The sequence below is a fragment of the Patiria miniata genome, unplaced genomic scaffold (genome assembly GCF_015706575.1).
Source record: "Patiria miniata isolate m_02_andy unplaced genomic scaffold, ASM1570657v1 HiC_scaffold_1, whole genome shotgun sequence".
Lineage (NCBI taxonomy): Eukaryota > Metazoa > Echinodermata > Asteroidea > Valvatida > Asterinidae > Patiria > Patiria miniata.
The window spans coordinates 37743515-37759016 of NW_024037047.1; the positions used below are offsets into that span (position 1 = coordinate 37743515).

Consider the following 15502-nt stretch of genomic DNA (forward strand, 5'->3'; position numbering starts at 1 on the left):
TGCACAGACTAACCCTCTCTTTTTTTCTTTTGCAGTTTTTTTTTCTTTCTTCCCTGTCTCTTGTCCGAGTGTACTTGCAGGTATTGACGACGGCCGGGACGGGATGTTCTCTGAGGGTCCGCTGTTGGGGTTTTGTGAGTTGAGTTGTGCATGTTTAATTTCATGCTTTTTCTTAGAGTTTTATTGTGTAGTGGGGCCCCTGTGTTTGTATGTATAGGTGTTGAAGTCAAAGACTTGCTTTCCAAAATGCAACATAGCCATTTGGAATACTGGTGCCAAATGTCTAGAGTCTTAAGACTCCAGAGAGTAAATCACAGCAGAAAAGCTGACTCTCGAGGAAAATTCTTCCCAAAAAGTGACGAAGAATGGCGTTATGGCGTTTTGGAGGGAAACTCTTTGATTTGATGTTGAAATCAAGTTCATTAGTGCACAGACTAACCCTCTCTTTTTTTCTTTTGCAGTTTTTTTTCTTTCTTCCCTGTCTCTTGTCCGAGTGTACTTGCAGGTATTGACGACGGCCGGGACGGGATGTTCTCTGAGGGTCCGCTGTTGGGGTTTTGTGAGTTGAGTTGTGCATGTTTAATTTCATGCTTTTTCTTAGAGTTTTATTGTGTAGTGGGGCCCCTGTGTTTGTATGTATAGGTGTTGAAGTCAAAGACTTGCTTTCCAAAATGCAACATAGCCATTTGGAATACTGGTGCCAAATGTCTAGAGTCTTAAGACTCCAGAGAGTAAATCACAGCAGAAAAGCTGACTCTCGAGGAAAATTCTTCCCAAAAAGTGACGAAGAATGGCGTTATGGCGTTTTGGAGGGAAACTCTTTGATTTGATGTTGAAATCAAGTTCATTAGTGCACAGACTAACCCTCTCTTTTTTCTTTTGCAGTTTTTTTTCTTTCTTCCCTGTCTCTTGTCCGAGTGTACTTGCAGGTATTGACGACGGCCGGGACGGGATGTTCTCTGAGGGTCCGCTGTTGGGGTTTTGTGAGTTGAGTTGTGCATGTTTAATTTCATGCTTTTTCTTAGAGTTTTATTGTGTAGTGGGGCCCCTGTGTTTGTATGTATAGGTGTTGAAGTCAAAGACTTGCTTTCCAAAATGCAACATAGCCATTTGGAATACTGGTGCCAAATGTCTAGAGTCTTAAGACTCCAGAGAGTAAATCACAGCAGAAAAGCTGACTCTCGAGGAAAATTCTTCCCAAAAAGTGACGAAGAATGGCGTTATGGCGTTTTGGAGGGAAACTCTTTGATTTGATGTTGAAATCAAGTTCATTAGTGCACAGACTAACCCTCTCTTTTTTCTTTTGCAGTTTTTTTTTCTTTCTTCCCTGTCTCTTGTCCGAGTGTACTTGCAGGTATTGACGACGGCCGGGACGGGATGTTCTCTGAGGGTCCGCTGTTGGGGTTTTGTGAGTTGAGTTGTGCATGTTTAATTTCATGCTTTTTCTTAGAGTTTTATTGTGTAGTGGGGCCCCTGTGTTTGTATGTATAGGTGTTGAAGTCAAAGACTTGCTTTCCAAAATGCAACATAGCCATTTGGAATACTGGTGCCAAATGTCTAGAGTCTTAAGACTCCAGAGAGTAAATCACAGCAGAAAAGCTGACTCTCGAGGAAAATTCTTCCAAAAAGTGACGAAGAATGGCGTTATGGCGTTTTGGAGGGAAACTCTTTGATTTGATGTTGAAATCAAGTTCATTAGTGCACAGACTAACCCTCTCTTTTTTTTCTTTTGCAGTTTTTTTTCTTTCTTCCCTGTCTCTTGTCCGAGTGTACTTGCAGGTATTGACGACGGCCGGGACGGGATGTTCCCTGTTGGGGTTTTGTGAGTTGAGTTGTGCATGTTTAATTTCATGCTTTTTCTTAGAGTTTTATTGTGTAGTGGGGCCCCTGTGTTTGTATGTATAGGTGTTGAAGTCAAAGACTTGCTTTCCAAAATGCAACATAGCCATTTGGAATACTGGTGCCAAATGTCTAGAGTCTTAAGACTCCAGAGAGTAAATCACAGCAGAAAAGCTGACTCTCGAGGAAAATTCTTCCCAAAAAGTGACGAAGAATGGCGTTATGGCGTTTTGGAGGGAAACTCTTTGATTTGATGTTGAAATCAAGTTCATTAGTGCACAGACTAACCCTCTCTTTTTTCTTTTGCAGTTTTTTTTCTTTCTTCCCTGTCTCTTGTCCGAGTGTACTTGCAGGTATTGACGACGGCCGGGACGGGATGTTCTCTGAGGGTCCGCTGTTGGGGTTTTGTGAGTTGAGTTGTGCATGTTTAATTTCATGCTTTTTCTTAGAGTTTTATTGTGTAGTGGGGCCCCTGTGTTTGTATGTATAGGTGTTGAAGTCAAAGACTTGCTTTCCAAAATGCAACATAGCCATTTGGAATACTGGTGCCAAATGTCTAGAGTCTTAAGACTCCAGAGAGTAAATCACAGCAGAAAAGCTGACTCTCGAGGAAAATTCTTCCCAAAAAGTGACGAAGAATGGCGTTATGGCGTTTTGGAGGGAAACTCTTTGATTTGATGTTGAAATCAAGTTCATTAGTGCACAGACTAACCCTCTTTTTTTTCTTTTGCAGTTTTTTTTTCTTTCTTCCCTGTCTCTTGTCCGAGTGTACTTGCAGGTATTGACGACGGCCGGGACGGGATGTTCTCTGAGGGTCCGCTGTTGGGGTTTTGTGAGTTGAGTTGTGCATGTTTAATTTCATGCTTTTTCTTAGAGTTTTATTGTGTAGTGGGGCCCCTGTGTTTGTATGTATAGGTGTTGAAGTCAAAGACTTGCTTTCCAAAATGCAACATAGCCATTTGGAATACTGGTGCCAAATGTCTAGAGTCTTAAGACTCCAGAGAGTAAATCACAGCAGAAAAGCTGACTCTCGAGGAAAATTCTTCCCAAAAAGTGACGAAGAATGGCGTTATGGCGTTTTGGAGGGAAACTCTTTGATTTGATGTTGAAATCAAGTTCATTAGTGCACAGACTAACCCTCTCTTTTTTTCTTTTGCAGTTTTTTTTTCTTTCTTCCCTGTCTCTTGTCCGAGTGTACTTGCAGGTATTGACGACGGCCGGGACGGGATGTTCTCTGAGGGTCCGCTGTTGGGGTTTTGTGAGTTGAGTTGTGCATGTTTAATTTCATGCTTTTTCTTAGAGTTTTATTGTGTAGTGGGGCCCCTGTGTTTGTATGTATAGGTGTTGAAGTCAAAGACTTGCTTTCCAAAATGCAACATAGCCATTTGGAATACTGGTGCCAAATGTCTAGAGTCTTAAGACTCCAGAGAGTAAATCACAGCAGAAAAGCTGACTCTCGAGGAAAATTCTTCCCAAAAAGTGACGAAGAATGGCGTTATGGCGTTTTGGAGGGAAACTCTTTGATTTGATGTTGAAATCAAGTTCATTAGTGCACAGACTAACCCTCTCTTTTTTTCTTTTGCAGTTTTTTTTTCTTTCTTCCCTGTCTCTTGTCCGAGTGTACTTGCAGGTATTGACGACGGCCGGGACGGGATGTTCTCTGAGGGTCCGCTGTTGGGGTTTTGTGAGTTGAGTTGTGCATGTTTAATTTCATGCTTTTTCTTAGAGTTTTATTGTGTAGTGGGGCCCCTGTGTTTGTATGTATAGGTGTTGAAGTCAAAGACTTGCTTTCCAAAATGCAACATAGCCATTTGGAATACTGGTGCCAAATGTCTAGAGTCTTAAGACTCCAGAGAGTAAATCACAGCAGAAAAGCTGACTCTCGAGGAAAATTCTTCCCAAAAAGTGACGAAGAATGGCGTTATGGCGTTTTGGAGGGAAACTCTTTGATTTGATGTTGAAATCAAGTTCATTAGTGCACAGACTAACCCTCTCTTTTTTTCTTTTGCAGTTTTTTTTCTTTCTTCCCTGTCTCTTGTCCGAGTGTACTTGCAGGTATTGACGACGGCCGGGACGGGATGTTCTCTGAGGGTCCGCTGTTGGGGTTTTGTGAGTTGAGTTGTGCATGTTTAATTTCATGCTTTTTCTTAGAGTTTTATTGTGTAGTGGGGCCCCTGTGTTTGTATGTATAGGTGTTGAAGTCAAAGACTTGCTTTCCAAAATGCAACATAGCCATTTGGAATACTGGTGCCAAATGTCTAGAGTCTTAAGACTCCAGAGAGTAAATCACAGCAGAAAAGCTGACTCTCGAGGAAAATTCTTCCCAAAAAGTGACGAAGAATGGCGTTATGGCGTTTTGGAGGGAAACTCTTTGATTTGATGTTGAAATCAAGTTCATTAGTGCACAGACTAACCCTCTCTTTTTTTCTTTTGCAGTTTTTTTTCTTTCTTCCCTGTCTCTTGTCCGAGTGTACTTGCAGGTATTGACGACGGCCGGGACGGGATGTTCTCTGAGGGTCCGCTGTTGGGGTTTTGTGAGTTGAGTTGTGCATGTTTAATTTCATGCTTTTTCTTAGAGTTTTATTGTGTAGTGGGGCCCCTGTGTTTGTATGTATAGGTGTTGAAGTCAAAGACTTGCTTTCCAAAATGCAACATAGCCATTTGGAATACTGGTGCCAAATGTCTAGAGTCTTAAGACTCCAGAGAGTAAATCACAGCAGAAAAGCTGACTCTCGAGGAAAATTCTTCCCAAAAAGTGACGAAGAATGGCGTTATGGCGTTTTGGAGGGAAACTCTTTGATTTGATGTTGAAATCAAGTTCATTAGTGCACAGACTAACCCTCTCTTTTTTTCTTTTGCAGTTTTTTTTTCTTCTTCCCTGTCTCTTGTCCGAGTGTACTTGCAGGTATTGACGACGGCCGGGACGGGATGTTCTCTGAGGGTCCGCTGTTGGGGTTTTGTGAGTTGAGTTGTGCATGTTTAATTTCATGCTTTTTCTTAGAGTTTTATTGTGTAGTGGGGCCCCTGTGTTTGTATGTATAGGTGTTGAAGTCAAAGACTTGCTTTCCAAAATGCAACATAGCCATTTGGAATACTGGTGCCAAATGTCTAGAGTCTTAAGACTCCAGAGAGTAAATCACAGCAGAAAAGCTGACTCTCGAGGAAAATTCTTCCCAAAAAGTGACGAAGAATGGCGTTATGGCGTTTTGGAGGGAAACTCTTTGATTTGATGTTGAAATCAAGTTCATTAGTGCACAGACTAACCCTCTCTTTTTTTCTTTTGCAGTTTTTTTTTCTTTCTTCCCTGTCTCTTGTCCGAGTGTACTTGCAGGTATTGACGACGGCCGGGACGGGATGTTCTCTGAGGGTCCGCTGTTGGGGTTTTGTGAGTTGAGTTGTGCATGTTTAATTTCATGCTTTTTCTTAGAGTTTTATTGTGTAGTGGGGCCCCTGTGTTTGTATGTATAGGTGTTGAAGTCAAAGACTTGCTTTCCAAAATGCAACATAGCCATTTGGAATACTGGTGCCAAATGTCTAGAGTCTTAAGACTCCAGAGAGTAAATCACAGCAGAAAAGCTGACTCTCGAGGAAAATTCTTCCCAAAAAGTGACGAAGAATGGCGTTATGGCGTTTTGGAGGGAAACTCTTTGATTTGATGTTGAAATCAAGTTCATTAGTGCACAGACTAACCCTCTCTTTTTTTCTTTTGCAGTTTTTTTTTCTTTCTTCCCTGTCTCTTGTCCGAGTGTACTTGCAGGTATTGACGACGGCCGGGACGGGATGTTCTCTGAGGGTCCGCTGTTGGGGTTTTGTGAGTTGAGTTGTGCATGTTTAATTTCATGCTTTTTCTTAGAGTTTTATTGTGTAGTGGGGCCCCTGTGTTTGTATGTATAGGTGTTGAAGTCAAAGACTTGCTTTCCAAAATGCAACATAGCCATTTGGAATACTGGTGCCAAATGTCTAGAGTCTTAAGACTCCAGAGAGTAAATCACAGCAGAAAAGCTGACTCTCGAGGAAAATTCTTCCCAAAAAGTGACGAAGAATGGCGTTATGGCGTTTTGGAGGGAAACTCTTTGATTTGATGTTGAAATCAAGTTCATTAGTGCACAGACTAACCCTCTCTTTTTTTCTTTTGCAGTTTTTTTTTTTCTTTCCCCTGTCTCTTGTCCGAGTGTACTTGCAGGTATTGACGACGGCCGGGACGGGATGTTCTCTGAGGGTCCGCTGTTGGGGTTTTGTGAGTTGAGTTGTGCATGTTTAATTTCATGCTTTTTCTTAGAGTTTTATTGTGTAGTGGGGCCCCTGTGTTTGTATGTATAGGTGTTGAAGTCAAAGACTTGCTTTCCAAAATGCAACATAGCCATTTGGAATACTGGTGCCAAATGTCTAGAGTCTTAAGACTCCAGAGAGTAAATCACAGCAGAAAAGCTGACTCTCGAGGAAAATTCTTCCCAAAAAGTGACGAAGAATGGCGTTTTGGAGGGAAACTCTTTGATTTGATGTTGAAATCAAGTTCATTAGTGCACAGACTAACCCTCTCTTTTTTTCTTTTGCAGTTTTTTTTTCTTCTTCCCTGTCTCTTGTCCGAGTGTACTTGCAGGTATTGACGACGGCCGGGACGGGATGTTCTCTGAGGGTCCGCTGTTGGGGTTTTGTGAGTTGAGTTGTGCATGTTTAATTTCATGCTTTTTCTTAGAGTTTTATTGTGTAGTGGGGCCCCTGTGTTTGTATGTATAGGTGTTGAAGTCAAAGACTTGCTTTCCAAAATGCAACATAGCCATTTGGAATACTGGTGCCAAATGTCTAGAGTCTTAAGACTCCAGAGAGTAAATCACAGCAGAAAAGCTGACTCTCGAGGAAAATTCTTCCCAAAAAGTGACGAAGAATGGCGTTATGGCGTTTTGGAGGGAAACTCTTTGATTTGATGTTGAAATCAAGTTCATTAGTGCACAGACTAACCCTCTCTTTTTTTCTTTTGCAGTTTTTTTTTCTTTCTTCCCTGTCTCTTGTCCGAGTGTACTTGCAGGTATTGACGACGGCCGGGACGGGATGTTCTCTGAGGGTCCGCTGTTGGGGTTTTGTGAGTTGAGTTGTGCATGTTTAATTTCATGCTTTTTCTTAGAGTTTTATTGTGTAGTGGGGCCCCTGTGTTTGTATGTATAGGTGTTGAAGTCAAAGACTTGCTTTCCAAAATGCAACATAGCCATTTGGAATACTGGTGCCAAATGTCTAGAGTCTTAAGACTCCAGAGAGTAAATCACAGCAGAAAAGCTGACTCTCGAGGAAAATTCTTCCCAAAAAGTGACGAAGAATGGCGTTATGGCGTTTTGGAGGGAAACTCTTTGATTTGATGTTGAAATCAAGTTCATTAGTGCACAGACTAACCCTCTCTTTTTTTCTTTTGCAGTTTTTTTTTCTTTCTTCCCTGTCTCTTGTCCGAGTGTACTTGCAGGTATTGACGACGGCCGGGACGGGATGTTCTCTGAGGGTCCGCTGTTGGGGTTTTGTGAGTTGAGTTGTGCATGTTTAATTTCATGCTTTTTCTTAGAGTTTTATTGTGTAGTGGGGCCCCTGTGTTTGTATGTATAGGTGTTGAAGTCAAAGACTTGCTTTCCAAAATGCAACATAGCCATTTGGAATACTGGTGCCAAATGTCTAGAGTCTTAAGACTCCAGAGAGTAAATCACAGCAGAAAAGCTGACTCTCGAGGAAAATTCTTCCCAAAAAGTGACGAAGAATGGCGTTATGGCGTTTTGGAGGGAAACTCTTTGATTTGATGTTGAAATCAAGTTCATTAGTGCACAGACTAACCCTCTCTTTTTTTCTTTTGCAGTTTTTTTTTCTTTCTTCCCTGTCTCTTGTCCGAGTGTACTTGCAGGTATTGACGACGGCCGGGACGGGATGTTCTCTGAGGGTCCGCTGTTGGGGTTTTGTGAGTTGAGTTGTGCATGTTTAATTTCATGCTTTTTCTTAGAGTTTTATTGTGTAGTGGGGCCCCTGTGTTTGTATGTATAGGTGTTGAAGTCAAAGACTTGCTTTCCAAAATGCAACATAGCCATTTGGAATACTGGTGCCAAATGTCTAGAGTCTTAAGACTCCAGAGAGTAAATCACAGCAGAAAAGCTGACTCTCGAGGAAAATTCTTCCCAAAAAGTGACGAAGAATGGCGTTATGGCGTTTTGGAGGGAAACTCTTTGATTTGATGTTGAAATCAAGTTCATTAGTGCACAGACTAACCCTCTCTTTTTTTCTTTTGCAGTTTTTTTTTCTTTCTTCCCTGTCTCTTGTCCGAGTGTACTTGCAGGTATTGACGACGGCCGGGACGGGATGTTCTCTGAGGGTCCGCTGTTGGGGTTTTGTGAGTTGAGTTGTGCATGTTTAATTTCATGCTTTTTCTTAGAGTTTTATTGTGTAGTGGGGCCCCTGTGTTTGTATGTATAGGTGTTGAAGTCAAAGACTTGCTTTCCAAAATGCAACATAGCCATTTGGAATACTGGTGCCAAATGTCTAGAGTCTTAAGACTCCAGAGAGTAAATCACAGCAGAAAAGCTGACTCTCGAGGAAAATTCTTCCCAAAAAGTGACGAAGAATGGCGTTTTGGAGGGAAACTCTTTGATTTGATGTTGAAATCAAGTTCATTAGTGCACAGACTAACCCTCTCTTTTTTTCTTTTGCAGTTTTTTTTCTTTCTTCCCTGTCTCTTGTCCGAGTGTACTTGCAGGTATTGACGACGGCCGGGACGGGATGTTCTCTGAGGGTCCGCTGTTGGGGTTTTGTGAGTTGAGTTGTGCATGTTTAATTTCATGCTTTTTCTTAGAGTTTTATTGTGTAGTGGGGCCCCTGTGTTTGTATGTATAGGTGTTGAAGTCAAAGACTTGCTTTCCAAAATGCAACATAGCCATTTGGAATACTGGTGCCAAATGTCTAGAGTCTTAAGACTCCAGAGAGTAAATCACAGCAGAAAAGCTGACTCTCGAGGAAAATTCTTCCCAAAAAGTGACGAAGAATGGCGTTATGGCGTTTTGGAGGGAAACTCTTTGATTTGATGTTGAAATCAAGTTCATTAGTGCACAGACTAACCCTCTCTTTTTTTCTTTTGCAGTTTTTTTTTCTTTCTTCCCTGTCTCTTGTCCGAGTGTACTTGCAGGTATTGACGACGGCCGGGACGGGATGTTCTCTGAGGGTCCGCTGTTGGGGTTTTGTGAGTTGAGTTGTGCATGTTTAATTTCATGCTTTTTCTTAGAGTTTTATTGTGTAGTGGGGCCCCTGTGTTTGTATGTATAGGTGTTGAAGTCAAAGACTTGCTTTCCAAAATGCAACATAGCCATTTGGAATACTGGTGCCAAATGTCTAGAGTCTTAAGACTCCAGAGAGTAAATCACAGCAGAAAAGCTGACTCTCGAGGAAAATTCTTCCCAAAAAGTGACGAAGAATGGCGTTATGGCGTTTTGGAGGGAAACTCTTTGATTTGATGTTGAAATCAAGTTCATTAGTGCACAGACTAACCCTCTCTTTTTTTCTTTTGCAGTTTTTTTTTCTTCTTCCCTGTCTCTTGTCCGAGTGTACTTGCAGGTATTGACGACGGCCGGGACGGGATGTTCTCTGAGGGTCCGCTGTTGGGGTTTTGTGAGTTGAGTTGTGCATGTTTAATTTCATGCTTTTTCTTAGAGTTTTATTGTGTAGTGGGGCCCCTGTGTTTGTATGTATAGGTGTTGAAGTCAAAGACTTGCTTTCCAAAATGCAACATAGCCATTTGGAATACTGGTGCCAAATGTCTAGAGTCTTAAGACTCCAGAGAGTAAATCACAGCAGAAAAGCTGACTCTCGAGGAAAATTCTTCCCAAAAAGTGACGAAGAATGGCGTTATGGCGTTTTGGAGGGAAACTCTTTGATTTGATGTTGAAATCAAGTTCATTAGTGCACAGACTAACCCTCTCTTTTTTTCTTTTGCAGTTTTTTTTTTTTCTTCCCTGTCTCTTGTCCGAGTGTACTTGCAGGTATTGACGACGGCCGGGACGGGATGTTCTCTGAGGGTCCGCTGTTGGGGTTTTGTGAGTTGAGTTGTGCATGTTTAATTTCATGCTTTTTCTTAGAGTTTTATTGTGTAGTGGGGCCCCTGTGTTTGTATGTATAGGTGTTGAAGTCAAAGACTTGCTTTCCAAAATGCAACATAGCCATTTGTAGACAATTCAACATTGTGCATAATAAAATATACATGTATGATCAAGTACCGGTAGCTTTTTTTTGATAAAATCAATCAGTTTGTTTTTATAATACGTTTAGCTGCCTCATTGTTATGGCCTAATTTCATCCTCATTATCAGGTGAAATCCATTGTTTCAAATTGTATACTACCTCAATCTGCTGAAATGTTCTTTTTGTGGCATTTGTTCATGGAGGGTTAATCACTGGCTAAATCTTGCAAAATGCAAGAGTGACAAGTTATGCAAACTGTAGCATCAAGAATTATATACATGCCTTAAATTTTTAGATGTAATTTGAGGTAATGACAAATTGTAATACATGAACTTGAATTTGTTGTCATCGGCGATACTGATCAATTAGAGAAATGAAGGTACTTGTGTTGAACTAATTACTACAGTTTCAATGATTAGGGTAATTTGTTTTTTGTCAAGGTTGTCTTTCAAACAGAAATCGTGTGCAATATCCAAGGTAATTTTAAATACTCATGCAAGTATGATGCATTTGTTTTTGTAGGTAAAGTTCATCTCTGACGATTATACTGAAGAGATGTACATAACGCAGAAGATGCAGTGAGTTTATTGATGGTAAGTGAAAAATGTCACAAAAAGAACTGTGAAATAATGGTACCTGATGGATTATAACTTAGTGTAATCTGAAAGATGTTTCTTACATCAGCATACCCAAAATAATACCTAGTGGAGGAAAGATGAGGAAAGATGGTTTGTCAGACAGGTACATTTTGGAATGCCGCTGGATGACTTTAACATAAATATTTATCGTAGAGAGCCAACAAACAAGATAACTGGAACTTATGTGGATGGAGAAACCGAGCTGACTGAACTTCAGAGATGCTATGGGTCATCAACACCACCATTCTTCAAACCTTTAAAAAATCCTAGGACATGTAACAACCATCTTGCCGGATCATTCTCGCCCGGAGGGGACAACATGTCCTGAGCGCAATTGACCTTGCCAGGGTCAGGTCACGACCTGTGATGCCACCCAGGTCATACCAGAGGGAACAGGTCATCAAAGCAACGTACGAAGTAGGGGTCAAGGTGTAATTCCCTATGTGACCTATTTGGCACGTGGATCCAGCAGCTTTGGACGCTTCTATTTTTTCCAACCATTTTACGGTTTCTGTCCCCCACAGATGGGAAGACAGTGTTTGCTGACAAAAAAAGTTGAGAGCTGTACATGTGTACTTTCTTACGTGGGAGTATTTTGACACCCTCTTTAATTAGTGCCAGTTGCAATATTCCAGATTCGGCAATCGATTGCATTGTAGAACAGCTAGTAAAAACTCAACTGGATATTGAGATGCAAACGACCCAAGTAAAGTCTGCCTCACATGGACTTCTGCCTGAAAAAAGACAGAAGTGCTGCACTTCTTCACACATACGCCTTGAAAAGAGCCACCCACTGCGTATCTCAATTGACAGAATGGAGTTGGTATGCAGATGAACAGTTTGGCTCTTTTGTAGCGGTAATGCTTGACAGAGATGTGGACAGTAAACTGATCAAAGGAAACTCTGCTTGTGGCAGTGTTTACAAACTTGTCTTAACCAAGAACATAAAGAAATATAGCAATACATGAGCATGTACTGTCCAAAGCTAGTCTTGCGTCTTGTCTATATGGTGCGGATACATACTGGGTTGTCAGCCTTTGATACCTGCTGCTCCTTTAGTGTGTTTCCATTACTGTTGCTTCTACACTAATGTGGACACAAACTGGACTGATTTCATCCGGGGCAGTAGAGGTCTCTAGTATGTTGCATGTTGAATTGAGAAAGATGTGTCTCCACGTTTCAGGATCATAACCTACTAAAGATTGTTCAGTACACAGAACTATGTACTTATGATCTTGACAGAGGAGCACTGTGGAAGAGATATGCAGACATCTTTAAAAATCTCTCATCACTTGCTGCATCAACCACTACTAGTGTGGAAGGCAAGCTGCTGATGATTGTGTTAGCTGGAGATTGGCCTTGTCAACCAGGCCCCCTACTTCAAAGGCAGCCTCAAGCATCGGCACATAATTGGAGAAGCAGCAGATGTTAGAGAAACTGTGATGCTTCAGCACTGTTTAGCATAGGCTGTATTAGCTACCATACTACCTAAGTGCCTTTCATGCAGACCTCCAGCTGACTCAGTGCTTGTGTACAGTCATCACCAACAAAGATGATATGATGGATGTGACTTGCAATAGACTGAACTTCTGATTCATTTGTACAGGTTTCTGTGCTTGGCCAAGTTACAGTGCCGTCATCCAGCCTTCAAGCATGGTTCAGGTGAGTGTAACTGTTGAATATTTTACTTAGATTGTATCATTGTAATGTAAGGAGCATCGTTTTGTCAGTTGTAAACAAAACCATTGAACTGAATCGAACTAAAATTTCACACAAGAAAGAACAATACACATGTATGCTTGTGATCATCAACAGCTGGTATAACATTGAATGTGAGATATTTGATATATTATGAGACATGTTATGTATCTTTCCAGAGGGAGTTTTGGGGGACACACTTTATTTTTTTTGTGTGGAACACCCTTGTGATGGATCCTCATGCATGTCATTCTCTTATCTGATTGTTTGTAGAAGCCATGAACCACAAATCAGCATGTTTCCTTCCAGTTTCCAATGAGCACTCTGACAGCATCACTTAGCATGCCAGTATTCAACATTGTGCAGGTGAGACAGATTGTCTGATGTTCTGGATTTTGGCATAATTATTATTATTTTTTTTTTTGATGTTTAAATTTTTGTTCTTAAAAAAATAAAATGAACTGAATTGTGTTTGGTTTGGATCATCTTCCCGGTGAGAATTTCTACTCTGGGGCTTGTGTGCAGACGCTGATTCCCATGCTATAAGGACTTGGGGCTTTCTGATGTTAATTGTGATCAACATAATGTGTCGCCTCACCTATACTTTTGTGAAGTGCTTAACTCAGCTGGTGATGTGTTACACATCATCTCGCACTTTTGTGAAAAAAATTTCATGCCACCAGACTAATATGTCAGACAGGAACGTGCATTGTAGTAAATATTTGTGTGCATTCCAAAGATAAGTATCATTAAAAACAACTGTGCAATTGCATTATGCATCTAGCATGTCTAGGCAAAATTTCTTTGCAATAGCAATTTTCAAGCTAGAAATTTGTGATCATTTCTCTGATTACTGAAAATTTATATATGTACAACTTCGAAATACTTGCCAATTATGGCATAGGATTTGATGAAGAAGTAATCAATAAATCAATTAATTCTGTGTAGATCATCTCTGTAAAGATGGCTGTGTTGCTTCAGTTGCCACATCTCTACGTATGTTCTTCCTGTTAGCAAAGGCACACTGTGACAGCATATACTTTCTACATGCTAATACATGCACAGTATTGTTCAGGTGAGTAGATATTTAACTGACAATCTGTTGTGATTGTCACATTAAATGTTGCATGATTGCGGATGTAAAAGTTAAAAACTGCCTGAATAAGAATAACGGTTATAAAAGCTTTTACGCAAAAAAATGTATAAATTTATACTTCAGTGTGAAAAAGCTTCCACAAGTAAAAATATCCTGCCAAATGAAAATAGCAATTCTTGGTGTTAAAACACAAGTACATGTAGTCATTAAAGGGAATATACAACGTTTGCTTTTTCTGTAATTTTGTTGTACTGACTGTTTTGAAGTTTTGTGTTCGTAGATGCTGGAAAAACCAAGAAAAACAATCATGACCTTGTAAGCTGGTTCCCTGACCCCACTGAAATTGAATGGTGACAGTCAGGCTAGCTTGTAGCCATTCATGGGTTGTATCATTGATTGCAAAGAAAATGTGGACTGACTAAATACGGTAAATTTGGGACAGTATGTGAAAAGAGTCAGATTTTCCAAAGGCTGGTCGGTCAATTAGTGTTGGAAATTGTACAGAAATACCACTTATCTTAAAAATGATGGCATACAAGGTGACATGATTTTATAGGATGCTTTAGACTGTCATTTACCAACAGTCCAGTAAGGTATTACATACTAATTTGGTAGTTTTGTTTTGTGATGTATGCAAATGTTGTATTTTCCTGATTTTTTAAAAAGGTTATAATGTTTGTACTTTGGACAACGATTGCACTTGGCATGTGGAGTCTGACATAAAAAGGCCTTGAATACATTTCTAGAAATAATATTACACTTTCAGTAAAATGCAACTTGAAGTGATCGTGTCCAATAGTTGCTGAGCAGTTTGCAAAGATTTGTTGTGCCAAAAATTTACCATGCATAATTTGTGTAGAGTGCTGTTTATGATCAAGCATTTCATGTTTTGTTTTATTCAGGGAAAGACATATGCAAACCTATCAGCTTCCAAAGTCGGCAACATCCTGCTGTCACTACAGTCTGGAGGGAGGGAGCATATTAATGCCGGTGCATACTTTGTCTGATTGCTATGAAAATGTGATATTATCAAGCATTGGCTGATTCATGTTCGCACCAAGTATGCCAGTGTCATGGTCTCACTTATCAGGTGTGCACACTTCTCCAAAAGGGACATTTAACTTCAATACGCACGTGCAAAATTGTGCTGCGGCTGTACATTATCGCCAACCTTATTGCGTGTGCTCACTGCACTGTGTTTGTGAAGAAGTGAGCACATTATAAGTAAGACTGTGACACTGGCTAAGCTATGAATTGCTACCGAGATAATTGCCTACTTTTGCGTCATTTCGTCTATGTTAATTTAAGTATTTGTTTACAATATCATTTATAGATTAAACTCATTAAAGAGACACTGCAGCCTGGCAAATGCGCAATTGGGCTACAAAATGCATTTTGAGTCGAATGGTGTTAAGTGCTTGGGATATAAACAACTACACAAACATCCATTGAAAATCACCTGGGGGGGGGGGGCACTTTTGCAACCCTCAAAATATGTGTGTTCAGTGCTGGTTGAGATTCCAGCTGTAAACGTTTCACCCTCTGCGCACATCAACCGGATGTTTCAAGCAAGATATCGTAAACAATGCAAAACATGACATTTTCAAGGATTTCAGGGAACAATAATTTATGGAATTTTGAGGAAACATTTTTGCTATTTTGTTTGGTAGAATACTATTGTTTTATATTAAAGAAAATGCTTTCATACAAATAAAAAAATTATACAAATAAAAATGTGTTGTGTTTTTTAATCACAGATAGGATATGGTTATATCACATTTTAACCCATTAAAGTCCATGGCCATTTTATAATCTGCGTTGTTTCATAAAAAAATTGTGTATGTTGTTTCATAGCATCTTTTAAAACTCGTCATTCAACCCCAAAAAAATTGAAAAGAAAATGAAAGATGATGAAATACGCTTTAATTTGATGTGTGTCTTGAACACGTTGGAGAGTGAGTATTTTCCCGAATTTCTGAAGTGTGAGCATTTACCATTGGGGTCTATAAAAGTTTATTTACTGGTCTGCTAACTTT

General features: G+C 40.3%; 1 long non-coding RNA gene across 6 annotated transcripts; it reads left to right on the plus strand.

Moving 5' to 3' along the window:
- Positions 1-6453: 6453 nt before the first annotated feature.
- LOC119729832 lies at positions 6454-14431 on the plus strand. 6 transcript variants are annotated; one of them, XR_005271285.1, is made up of 6 exons: positions 6454-6493; positions 10557-10627; positions 12279-12334; positions 12644-12736; positions 13319-13445; positions 14369-14431. It is a non-coding gene; the product is annotated as an uncharacterized LOC119729832 (long non-coding RNA). The 6 variants fall into 6 exon arrangements; XR_005271286.1 differs by lacking the exon at positions 6454-6493 and adding an exon at positions 8161-8197; XR_005271288.1 differs by lacking the exon at positions 6454-6493 and adding an exon at positions 8584-8614.
- The last annotated feature ends 1071 nt before the right edge of the window (positions 14432-15502 follow it).